The 12524-nt window shown below is 41.0% G+C and overlaps 1 protein-coding gene across 3 annotated transcripts in view; it reads left to right on the top strand.

The window, feature by feature from the left end:
• The first annotated feature begins 3383 nt into the window (after positions 1-3383).
• Positions 3384-12524, top strand: part of LOC112860353 (general transcription factor IIH subunit 2) — a 36438-nt gene continuing 27297 nt past the window's right edge. The window contains exon 1 of one of the 3 annotated variants that reach the window (XM_086699453.1): positions 3384-3497. The gene's annotated coding sequence lies outside the window, so the exon portion shown is untranslated. Of the gene's footprint in view, positions 3533-3661; positions 3865-12524 lie in introns of those variants that run through there. The other 2 variants (XM_025923663.2, XM_086699460.1) reach the window with 2 other exon arrangements.

The following is a 12524-nucleotide window of genomic DNA, read 5'->3' as shown; positions in this document are numbered from 1 at the left end:
TCTCAGGGTCCTGAGTCCAAACCCCACAGGGGGTGTGGAGCCTACTTAAAATTTTTTAAAAATGCTTTTTTAATTAAAAAAAGTTGTTCCCAGACTGATGGATAGTGAACATACACAAGATATATACTTGGGACTTGGGGGTGTGGCCACTTGTCCCATAGGAATGCATCCTGTCTTGGAATACGATGGCCAAAGGGAATGGAGGGAAAGAAAAAGGAAAAAGTGGAGTTAATGGAAGGGAGCATAGGGGAAAAGTAAGAAGGGCAAAGAAAAAGTCCTGAAGAGAGTCAACGATGTGGGGGATGCAAAAATGGCACTAGGATCAGCAGTGCTAATTTCTCCTCTCCTTTTAATTTTTTTGAAAAAAAATTATTTTATTGTTTTAGAATGTTTACTTTTGGAGCACCTGGGTGGCTCAGTCGGTTGAGCATCTGACTTTAGCTCAGGTCATGATCTCACAGTTCTTGAGTTTGAGTGCTGACAGCTCAGAGCCTGGAGCCAGCTTCAGATTCTGTGTCTCCCTCTCTCTCGGCCCCTCCCCCACTTGCATTCCATCTCTCTCTCAAAAATAAAATAAGACATTAAATGTTTTTAAACAAAAAATAAGTAAACATTAAAAAGTACTTTCAGAGAGAGAGAATCCCAAGCAGGCTTTGTGCTGTCAGCACAGAGCCCGAGAGCAGGGCTCGAACCCATGAACTGGGAGATGATGACCTGAGGTGAGATCAAGAGTCGGACACTTTACCACCTGAGCCACCCAGGCACTCCCCTAAAGATTTTATTTTTAAGTAATCTCTACACCCAGTGCGGGGCTCAAACTCACAACCCTGAGATCAAGAGTCACATGCTCTACCAACTGTGCCAACCAGTCACCCCTCTTCCTCTCCTTTTTATAATTTTTAAAAAGTTTTTAGGGGCGCCTGGGTGGCGCAGTCGGTTAAGCGTCCGACTTCAGCCAGGTCACGATCTCACGGTCCGTGGGTTCGAGCCCCACGTCGGGCTCTGGGCTGATGGCTCAGAGCCTGGAGCCTGTTTCTGATTCTGTGTCTCCCTCTCTCTCTGCCCCTCCCCCGTTCATGCTCTGTCTCTCTCTGTCCCAAAAATAAATAAACGTTGAAAAAGTTTTTATATATTAATTTTCAGAGAGAGAAAGAGAGGGTGAGCAAGTGAGGGGCAGAGAGAGAGGGAGAGAGAGAGTCCCAAGCAGGCTCTGCACTGTCAGCACAGAGCCCAATGCTGGGCTTGAACTCAAGAACCCTGAGATCCTGGCCTGAGCTAAACCAAGAGCCTGGTGCTCCGTAGACTGAGCCACCCGGGCGCCCCTCCCCTTTTTAAAGCCAGTACCGAAAATAAACGGTAAGGCCTTGTTTTCTGGGGGTAAGTAAAAATGCTGGTAATGGAGTTTCCCCTGTGTGATGTGTAAGCCCTGTAGGGTAGGTAAAGGTATCCCCATTTTATAGGTCAAACTTAGGTTGTGACTTGCTTGTGGTCACCCTGCTAGTGTGGCGGAGGCTGATTTTAAATCCAAGTCTGTTCTTTCCACTACTATGCAGGATGCCTTGTGTTTATGTTTTTGAGGGGCCAAAACACAAGGAAAGATTTTGGTACCAACAAAGCACCAGCGGGGAAGCATATACTGACGGGGAAGTAAAGAAGCCCCAGCACGTACAGTTCCTTTCTATTATTCCTCTCCTGCGGTAACTGTTTTCCGATGCTCTAGATGTGCCTTGCCTCTCCATTTCTCAAGTGTGGGAAATGCTAGAATCAACTGGAAAAAAAAAAAAAAAAGCCAACCTCAAATAGGTTACTAAATGTATTATATGTTGTTTTGCTGAGGACCCTAGCCCAGGAAAGTGTTTCAGATGGCTCAGAACTGCTCTGAAACTTTTAGCTTTACCGGAGATTATACATAAAAAGGGTAAGGAGTTTACACGCTTGCGAGCAGTTCTCTGATGTATAATTACGTGTCACAAGGTATAATCGTTTTGGTTGTAAAAATTAAGGTTTATGGATTTCCATATAGACGCGTGAAAAACCCTTAGGTCATCTTAATACATTGTGTTTCTAGCCTATTTGTTCAAAAATATTGACTGTATGTCTCTGCTTAACTGGTTTTCCTGTTCTTGTTTTGGTTTCTCCTCGAGAAGGTTGACATCAGTTGTCTTTTTTAAAAAATAATTTTAATGTTTCTTTATTTTTGAAAAGGGGAGAGGGGCAGTGAGAGAGGGAAACACAGAATCTGAAGCAGGCTCCAGGCTCTGAGCTGTCAGCACAGAGCCTGATGCGGAGCTCTACCTCACGCACCCTGAGATCATGACTTCAGGGGAAGTCGGATACCTAATTGACTGGGCCACCCAAGTGCCCCATCAGTTGCCTTTTTTAAGGTACTGCAGTTTTCGTGCACACTGGTAATTCCATATGTATTAGCAGGCATCTCAAACATCTCAAACTTGTCCAAAACTGAACTGTCCTTACCACCCCTTCACCCTCTCAGTAACTGCAACTCTAACCTTACAACACCTCAACTGAAAACTGGGTCATTGGATCCTAACACCCATCTGCTCTGTTGGAGCAGAATCTAACAGATTCTAGAATCCAATCTTCTCACTAGCTGTACTGCCATACTATACTAGTCCAAACCACTAACATTCCTCCAAAAGTTATTAAAATGTTCAGCACTCCCACCAGATTTCAGCAGCGATCACTCAACCATTTCCTCACCCAGTCCCTCAAACACATCATTGTGTTTCCACCTCAGGACCTTAGCACTTGCAGTTCTCTATGTCTGGGGAGGTCTTTCTCTAGGTATCAGCATGGTTAACTCCCTTTCTCATTCTGGTCATGGCTCAGCCATCTTCTCAGCGAGGGTTCCTCTGACTAGACTATTTTAAGCTGCCACCCTTTCCCCCTTCCATGCTTAATTTCTATTGGCACTATCACCATTTGATACACTATGCTTTTCTTGATAAATACCTTCATGGTAGAAGCAAAATTCCAGGAGGGCAAGGATTTGTTAGTTTTTCACTGCTATTTACTCAGTGCCTAGAACTGTCGCAGGCCCACAGCAGGTGCTCAATAATACTTGTTCCATGAACAGCAGGAGCAGCGGGGTCTTCCCAGAAAACCGTTGTCCAGTAAGGTTCTGGCCCAGCTGCTGCTGCTGCTGCTGCTGCTGCTGCTGCTGCTACTATTAGAGTCATTCACGCCAACCTTTTAGAAATAATATAACAAAAATCAAGCTCGTCAGATCCCGGGTAGACGGCGATCACTTTTCCCGCCTCTTTGTGAATAACCGCTGGAAGTGGGGTAAGAGGCCCTTCCTCGCACCCTAAGTCAGCTCCAGCTACGTGTCCGCCCACGAGGGTCCAACACCAGCACCGGCTGAAAGCAACCGGAACGTTTCGTCCGTCGCCGCCGCGCACAGGGGAAGGATTTCCGCATTGTCCTTGGAGCGGACTGGGCGGGGCTTCCGGGTAGAGCGGCATTCTACGAGACCGGTGAGTCCGCGGCTAGAGCTCCTAGAGGAGCCAAGGTAGGCACCGGCTGTTTGGGGAGCGCGGCAGCTTGGAAGGTTTTCGCGTGCGGGCGCGGAGGCTGAATGGTTCCGTGCGGGCGCGGAGGCTGAATGGTTCCGAGCAGCCTCGTAGGGATTCGTGAGTGGGAGGGAGCGTATGGAGGGGGAGGAGGGCAACTTCCGTGTGGGAGCTGCAAAGAAGCGTGTGGGTCTGTAGTCCAGGGAATAGCTTTCCTTCCTTAAGGCAGAACGCGAGTTTTGGGAACTGTGGTCGTGGGTCCGAGTTTGACCTACCTCCAGCTATGTGACCTCGACAGAGTTTACCAGCCTTTTGACTCTTCGAGTTCCAAGTCTGAACACAGGGCAGTGATCACCCGTGCCTGGCTCGAAGCGCTTGGCAGGGTTAGGTGTGAGTAAAAGCTTCATAAATTGGGACGTTTGGTGCAGATCTCATTTGTTTTTGGAAGCATTCTGAGCTCATGTGCCTGGAATCACACCAACAGGCTTACCCTAGGAGAAATAGCTTTTCTGGGTTTGGATTCCCATGAAACGAATCAACTTTTGGAGATGCTGACCGAAGAGGTCACTAAGTACATCTTTTGCCAGGATGCGTAACTTCTTTCTCTATGAATAACATGCATTATAAACATCCCGCTTCCCTTGGAATATCAGCAATTACAGGGAGCTTAATACCTCTGTAATTTCCCATTGCACACAACTCTAAGTCCTTGTATCCAATGAGCCAGAAGTGTTCCTGTTTGCAGTCTTCTGCTTGTCAGTTCTGTTTCTCAGCTTTCAGAGAATTAAAAGTGGAAACTAAGAATAAGATAACAGTTTAAATATTGATAGGATGGTTGGCAATAGTGACAGTTCTAAGAATTTGAGTTTGAAAACATCAAGAACACTATGTAAACTTTGATTTTTGTAATTCACAGTAATTCAGAAACTTTGATGGAGGATCAAAATGTTCAGTTTAGTCGCCATATGCTGTTTCTGCATGGACCATTAAGTTTACAAGCACCAGCACAGTGTGTTAAAATAACACAAATGTTAGAATTAAGTCACTTGTCATTATTTCATGCAGTCTACCTAAGTTCATACTATAGTAGATCACCAGATTCCATGAAACAAGTAGATCTCTTCCAATGCCAGGGAGTGGTTTGTGACTTAAATGAGAGACATACAGAATTTTAGCAAATAATATCTGATAATAGCAGATGCCTCAGAAAGCACTCATGCCACAAAAGCAGTTTGCAACTTGTCAATAGATTTTAATTCCAGAAACCCATTTATAGATCAGTTCTTTAGATCTTAAAATGTATTTTTCTATAGTGTAAGTGGAGGGGTGCCTGGGTGACTTCGTGGGTTAAGTATCCAAATTCCACTAAGGTCATGATCTCTCAGTTCATGAGTTCCATTCCCACCTGGGGCTCTGTGCTGACAGCTCAGAACCAGGAGCTTGCTTGGGATTCTGTGTCTCCCTCTCTGTCTGCCCCTCTCCCTCTCACACTCTTTCTCTCTCAAAAATAAACAAACATTAAAAATTTTAAATATATATTATATATATATAATATATATAGTGTGAGTGGGGTGTAAGGTCTTGCATATGATCCATATTACAGAAATTAATTTTTCCTCTGCCAGTGGTGGGATTTGTTTTGTCCTTAATGTCTTCTTAGCCCTTAGGATTCCTTTGATCTTTCATTTATGAAAGAAGGAAGCTGATAGTGAAAGTGTAGGGTAGGCATGGAGATTCCACTGGGGAGGAAGGGAGTGTAGAAGTGACTAGGATGTTTTATTACTTGGTTATGGTTAATAGATTACCCCCCTATTACCCGTTTTATCCCTGATTATTAAAGAAATACATGCTTATATGAAAAATACAAAAATATGGGGATGCCTGGGTGGCTCAGTCCGTTAAACATCCAACTCTTGATTTTGGCTGAGGTCATGAGCTCAGTTTGTGAGATTGAGTCCCGTGTCGGGCTCTGTGCTTTTAGCCCCCTCCATGCCCCTGCCCCCACTTGCGTGCATGTGCTCTCACTCTTTATTTTTTTCAATAGTTGAGATAATAGTTTTAATATTGTGTCCTTTTTTGAATTTTGAGCCATAAGCCTTTACCATTTATAAATGATAAATTTCAGGAGTGCCTGGGTGGCTCAACTGGTTAAGCACCGACTTTGGCTCAGGCCGTGATCTCATGGTTTGTGGATTCAAGCCCCCCATCGGGTTCTGTGCTGACGGCTTAGAGCCTGGAGCCTGCTTTGGATCCTGTGTTTCTGTCTCTCTCTGCCCCTCCCCTGCTCGTGCTCTCTCTCTCTCAAAAATAAAATGAACATTAAAAAAATTATAAATAACAAATTTCATTTTATTTTTTGCTTATTTATTTTTATTTTTTTAATTTTATTTTTTATTTTTTAAAATTTACACCCAAATTAGCATATAGTGCAACAGTGATTTCAGGAGTAGATTTCTTAGTGCCCCTTACCCATTTAGCCCATCCCCCCTCCCACAACCTCGCCAGTAACCCTCAGTTTGTTCTCCATATTTATGAGTCTCTTCTGTTTTGTCCCCCTCCCTGTTTTTATATTATTTTTGTTTCCCTTCCCTTATGTTCATCTGTTTTGTCTCTTAAAGTCCTCATATGAGTGAAGTCATATGATATTTGTCTTTCTCTGACTAATTTCGCTTAGCATAATACCCTCCAATTCCATCCACGTAGTTGCAAATGGCAAGATTTCATTCTTTCTGACTGCCAAGTAATACTCCATTGTGTATATATACCACATTTTCTTTGTCCATTCATCCATCGATGGACATTTGGACTCTTTCTATACTTTGGCAATTGTTGATAGTGCTGCTATAAACATGGGGGTGCATGTGTCCCTTCAAAACAGCACACCTGTATCCCTTGGATAAATGCCTAGTAGTGCAATTGCTGGGTCGTAGGGTAATTCTATTTTTAGTTTTTTGAGAAACCTCCATACTGTTTTCCATAGTGGCTGCACCAGCTTGCATTCCCATATTTATTTATTTTCAATACGATTTATTGTCAAATTGGCTAACATACAATGTGTAAAGTGTGCTCTTGGTTTTTGGAGTAAATTCCCATGGTTCATCGCTTACATACAACACCCAGTGCTCATCTCAGCAAGTACCCTCCTCAATGCCCATCACCCATTTTTACCTCTCCCTTACCCGCCCCCCCCCCCCCACATCAACCCTCAGTTTGTCCTCTGTATTTAAGAGTCTCTTATGGTTTCCCTTGGTCCCCCTCTGTTTGTAACTATTTTTCCCCCTTCCCTTCCCTTCCCCCATGGCCTTCTGTTAAGTTTCTCAAGTTCCACATATGAGTGAAAACATATGATATCTGTCTTTCTCTGACTCACTTATTTCACTTAGCATAATACCCTCCCAATTCCACCCACATTGCTGCAAATGGCAGGATTTCATTCTTTCTCATTGCCAAGTAGTATTCCATTGTATATATAAACCACATCTTCTTTAGCCATTCATCAATGGATGGACATTTATGCTCTTTCCGTAATTTGGCTATTGTTGAAAGCGCTGCTATAAAAATGGTGGTACATGTGCCCCTATGAATCAGCACTCCTTTATCCTTTGGATAAATTCCTAGTAGTGCTATTGCTGGGTCATAGGGTAGTTTTATTTTTCATTTTTTGAGGAAACTTCACACTGTTTTCCAGAGCGGCTACACCAAGTTACATTCCCAGCAACAGTACAAGAGGTTTCCCGTTTCTTCACATCCTCACCAGCATCTGTCGTTTCTTGAGTTGTTCATTTTAGCCACTCTGACCGGCGTGAGGTGGTATCTCATTGTGGTTTTGATTTGTATGTCCTTGATAATGAGTGATGTTGAGGATCTTTTCATCTGTCCATTGGCCATCTGGATATCTTCTTTGGAAAAGTGTCTATTCGTGTCTTCTGCCCGTTTCTTCACTGGATTATTTGTTTTTCGCATGTTGAGTTTGGTAAGTTCTTTATAGATTTTGGATACTTACCCTTTATCTGGTGTGTCATTTGCAAATATCTTTTCCTATTCCATAGGTTGCCTTTTAGTTTTGTTGATTGTTTCCTTTGCAGTGCAGAAGCTTTTTATCTTGATGAGGTCCCAATAGTTCATTTTTGCTTTTAATTCCCTTGCCTTTGGAGACGTGTTGAGCAAGAAATTGCTGTAGCTGAGGTCAAAGAGGTTGTTGCCTGTTTTCTCCTGTAGGGTTTTGATGGTTTCCTGTCTTGCATTTAGGTCGGTCATCCATTTTGAGTTTATTTTTGTGCATGGTGTAAGAATGGGATCTTGTTTCATTCTTCTGCATGTTGCTGTCCAGTCCTCCCAGCACCATTTCCTAAAGAGACAATCTTTTTTCCGTTGGATACTCTTTTCCTGCTTTGTCCAAGATTAGTTGGTCATACATTTGTGGGTCCTATTCTGGGTTCCCTATTCTCTTCCATTGGCCTATGTGTCTGTTATTGTGCCAATACCATACTGTCTTGATAACTACAGCTTTGTAGTAGAGATTAAAGTCTGGGATTGTGATGCCTCTGCTTTGGTTTTCTTTTTCAACATTGCTTTGGCTATTCGGGGTCTTTTTTGGTTCCATACAAATTTTAGGATTGTTTGTTTTAGCTTTGATAAGAATGCTGGTGCAATTTTGATTGGGATTGCATTGAATGTGTAGACTGCTTTGGGTAATATTGATGTTAAATAATATGTATTCTTCCAATCCATGAGCATGGAATGTTTTTCCATTTCTTTGTGTCTTCTTCAATTTCCTTCATAAGTTTTCTATAGTTTTCAGCATACAGACCTTTTCATCTTCGGTTAGGTTAATTCCTAGGTATTTTACGGTTTTTGGTGTAATTGTAAATGGGATTGATTTCTTGATTTCTCTTTCTGTTGTTTGCTTATTGGTGTATAGAAATGCAACTGATTTCTGTACATTGATTTTGTATCCTGTGACTTTGCCAAATTCGTGTATCAGTTCTAGCAGCTTTTTGGTGGAGTCTTTTGGGTTTTCCATGTAGAGTATCATGTCTGCAAAAAAGTGAAAGTTTGACTTCTTTGCTAGTTTGGTTGTCTTTTATTTCATTTTGTTGTCTGATTGCTGAGGTTAGGACTTCCGACGCTATGTTAAACAACAGTGATGAGAATGGACATCCCTGTTGTGTTCCTGATCTTAGGGGGAAAGCTTTCAGTTTTTCCCCATTGAGGATGATGTTAGCTGTGGGCTTTTCATATATAGCTTTTATAATATATAAGGTAATATAAGCATATATTAGGTATGTTCCTTCTATCCTGACTTTCTTGAGGGTTTTTAATTAAGAAAGGATGCTGTAATTTTGTCAAATTATTTTTCCACATCTATTGACAGGATCATATGGTTCTTATCCTTTCTTTTTAATGTGATGTATCACATTGATTGATTTTCATATATTGAACCAGCCCTGCAGCCCAGGAATGAATCCCACTTGATCATGGTGAATAATTCTTTTGTATGCTGTTGAATTCGATTTGCTAGTATCTTGTTTAGAATTTTTGCATCCATGTTCATCAGGGATATTGGTCTGTAATTCTTTTTTGTGGGAGTCTCTGTCTGGTTTGGGAATCAGGTAACGCTGGCTTCATAGAATGAGTACGGAAGCTTTCCTTCTGTTTCTATTTATTGGAACAGCTTGAGAAGGATAGGTATTAACTCTGCTTTAAATGTTTGGTAAAATTTCCCTGGGAAGCCGTCTGGCCCAGGACTCTTATTTGTTGGGAGATATTTGATAACTGTTTCAATTTCTTCGCTAGTTATGGGTCTGTTCAAATGTTCTGTTTCTTCCCTTTTGAGTTTTGGTACTGTGTGGATGTCTAGGAATTTGTCCACTTCTTGCAAGTTGTCCAGTTTATTGGCATATAATTTTTCATAGTATTCTCTGATAATTGCTTGTGTTTCTGAGGGGTTGGTTGTGGTAAGTCCAGTTTCATTCATGATTTTATCTATTTGGGTCCTCTCTCTTTTCTTTTCTTTCCTTTTCTTTTTGAAGTTTCTTTTTTTTTTTTTTTTTTTTTTAATTTTTGGGTTTTTTTTAATGTTTATTTATTGTTGAGGGAGAGAGAGACAGAGCATGAGCAGGGGAGGGGCAGAATTCAGAGCAGGCTCCAGGCTCTGAGCTGTCATCACAGAGCCCGATGTGGGGCTTGAACTCATGAACCATGAGATCATGACCTGAGCCAAAGTTGGATGCCCAACCAACTGAGCCACCCAGGCGCCTCTCTCTTTTCTTTTTGTGAAGTCTGGTTAGGGGTTTATCAGTTTTATTTTTTCATAAAACCATCTCTTAGTTTCATTGATTTGTTCTACTTTTTTTTTTTTTTTTTGGATTCTATATTGTTTATTTCTGCTCTAATCTTTATTATGTCTTTTCTTCTGCTGGGCTTGGGGTTTCTTTGCTGTTCTGCTTCTAGTTCCTTTAGGTGTGCTGTTAGATTTTGTATTTGGGATTTTTCTTGTTTGTTGATATAGACCTGGATTGCAATGTATTTTCCTCTTAGGACTGCCTTTGCTGCATCCCAAAGCATTTGGACTGTCGTGTTTTCATTTTCATTTGTTTCCATATATTTTTTAATTTTTTCTTTAATTGCCTGGTTGACCCATTCATTCTTTAGTAGAATATTCTTTAACCTCCATGCATTTGGAGGTTTTCCAAACTTTTTCCTGTGGTTGATGTCAAGTTTCATAGCATTGTGATTTGAAAGTGTGCATGGTATGATCTCAATTCTTTTATATTTATTGAGGGCTGTTTTGTGACCCAGTATGTGATCTATCTTGGAGAATGTTCCATGTGCACTCAAGAACAACGTGTATTCTGCTGCTTTTGGATGAAAAGTTTTGAATATATCTGTTAAGTCCATGTGGTCCAGTGTATCATTCAGGGCCATTGTTTCTTTACTGATTTTCTGTTTAGATGATTTGTCCATTGTTGTAAGTGGAGTATTAAAGTCCCCTGCAATTAACACATTCTTATCAATAGGATTGCTTATGTTTGTGATTAATTGTTTTATATATTTGGGTGCTTTCATATTGGGTGCATAAACATCTATCATTGTTAGCTCTTCTTGATGGATAAACCCTGTAATAGTGATATAATGCCCTTCTTCATCTCTTGTTACAACCTTTAGTTTAAAATCTAGTTTGTCTGACATAAGTATGGCTGCTCTATCTTTCTTTTGACTTCAAGTAGCATGATAGATTGTTCCCCATACCCTCACTTTCAATCTGAAGGTGTCCTCAGGTCTACAATAGGTCTCTTGTAGACAGCAAGAGAGATAGTAAAAATAGCAAAAATAGATGAGTCTTATTTTTTTATCCATTCTGATATCCTAGGTCTTTTGATTGGAGTATTTAGTCCATTTACATTCAGCATTATTATTGAAAGATAGGGATTTAGGGTCATTGTGTTATCTGTAGGTTTCATGCTTGTGGTGATGTCTCTCGTCCTTTGTAGTCTTTGCAACATTCCACTTACAGAGTTCCCCTTAGGATGTCTTGTAGGGCTGTTTTAGTGATGATGAACTCCTTCAGTTTTTGTCTGGAGAAACCTTTATCTCTCCTTCTATTCTGAATGACAGCCTTGCTGGATAAAGGATTCTTGGCTGCATATTTTTCCTATTCAGGACATTGAATATTTCCTGTCACTCCCTTCTGGCCTACCAAGTTTCAGTAGATAAGTCTGCTACTTCCCTTATGTGCTTACCCTTGTAGGTTAAGGCCCATTTGTCCCTAGCTGCTTTCAGAATTCTCTCTTTATCTTTATACTTTGCCTGTTTCACTATGATATGTTGTGTAGAAGATCGATTCCTGTTATGTCTGAAGGGAGTTCTCTGTGCCTCCTGGATCTCAATGTCTGTTTCCTTCCCCAGATTGGGGAATTTCTCAGCTATGATTTGTTGAAGTACACCTTCTGCCCCTTTTTCTCTCTCTTCTTCTGGAACTCCTATGATATGGATATTATTACATTTACATTTTCATTGAATCACTTAGTTCTTTAATTCTCCCCTCGTGGTCTAGAATTTTTATCTCTCTTTTTCTCAGCTTCAACTTTTTCCATAATTTTATCTTCTATTTCACTTACTCTCCTCTCTGCATCTTCAGTCCTTGCTGTCACCACATCTAGTTTATTTTACACCTCATTTACGGCATTTCTTAATTCATCTAAGAAATAGTTCCTTGATCTTTGCAGCAATAGATTCTCTGCTGTCTTCTATGGTTTTTTCCAAGCCCAGTGATTAATCTTATGACTATTATTTTAAATTCTTGGTCAGATATATTGTTTATATCTGTTTTGGTCAGTTCTTTACCTGTCATTTTTTCCTGGAATTTCTTTTGAGCATAAGTCTTCCCTTTCATCATTTCGGCTAGTTTTTTGTCTCTTATGTGTTTTAAAAGCTTGTTATATGTCCTGCACCTGTGAGCACTACTGCATTAAAGAGTGGTGCTGCACTGTCCAGGGCCTGGCCGTTCAGGAGGTGTTTTTTGGAGTGTGTTACTTACTCTCTGTTGTTGTGACTGTGGTTTTTTTATGTTCCTACTCATAGTGATGTTTTGGGCCCTCCACCAGGTGTGCTTTGATTTGTTCGTTGAAGTATCCCTGGAGAAAAAAACAAAACAAAACAAAAACAGAAAAACCACAAAACACCAACAACAACAAATACCAAAGGGTGGGGGGGGGGCGGTGTTGGTGGAAGAGGCCTTATCCCATACAAAGAGAGAAACAACAGGGGCGGAGAAAAAGAAGAGAAAATAAAATTGACCAGTCAGAGAAACTATATGGGTTAATCCAGAGAGAGAGGGAGGAAAACAGAAAAAGAGAGATATAGAACAAGTATAAAGAGAATAGATCAAATATGTCTGCTTAATCAAAAAGAATGAAATCCTGCCATTTGCAACTACGTGATGGAACTGGAGGGTATTACGCTAAGTGAAATTAGAGAAAGACAAATATC

The sequence above is a fragment of the Puma concolor genome, chromosome A1 (assembly GCF_028749965.1).
Source record: "Puma concolor isolate L17-30 chromosome A1, mPumCon1.1.hap2, whole genome shotgun sequence".
NCBI classification, from domain to species: domain Eukaryota; kingdom Metazoa; phylum Chordata; class Mammalia; order Carnivora; family Felidae; genus Puma; species Puma concolor.
This window is presented reverse-complemented; position numbering and strand designations above follow the sequence as displayed.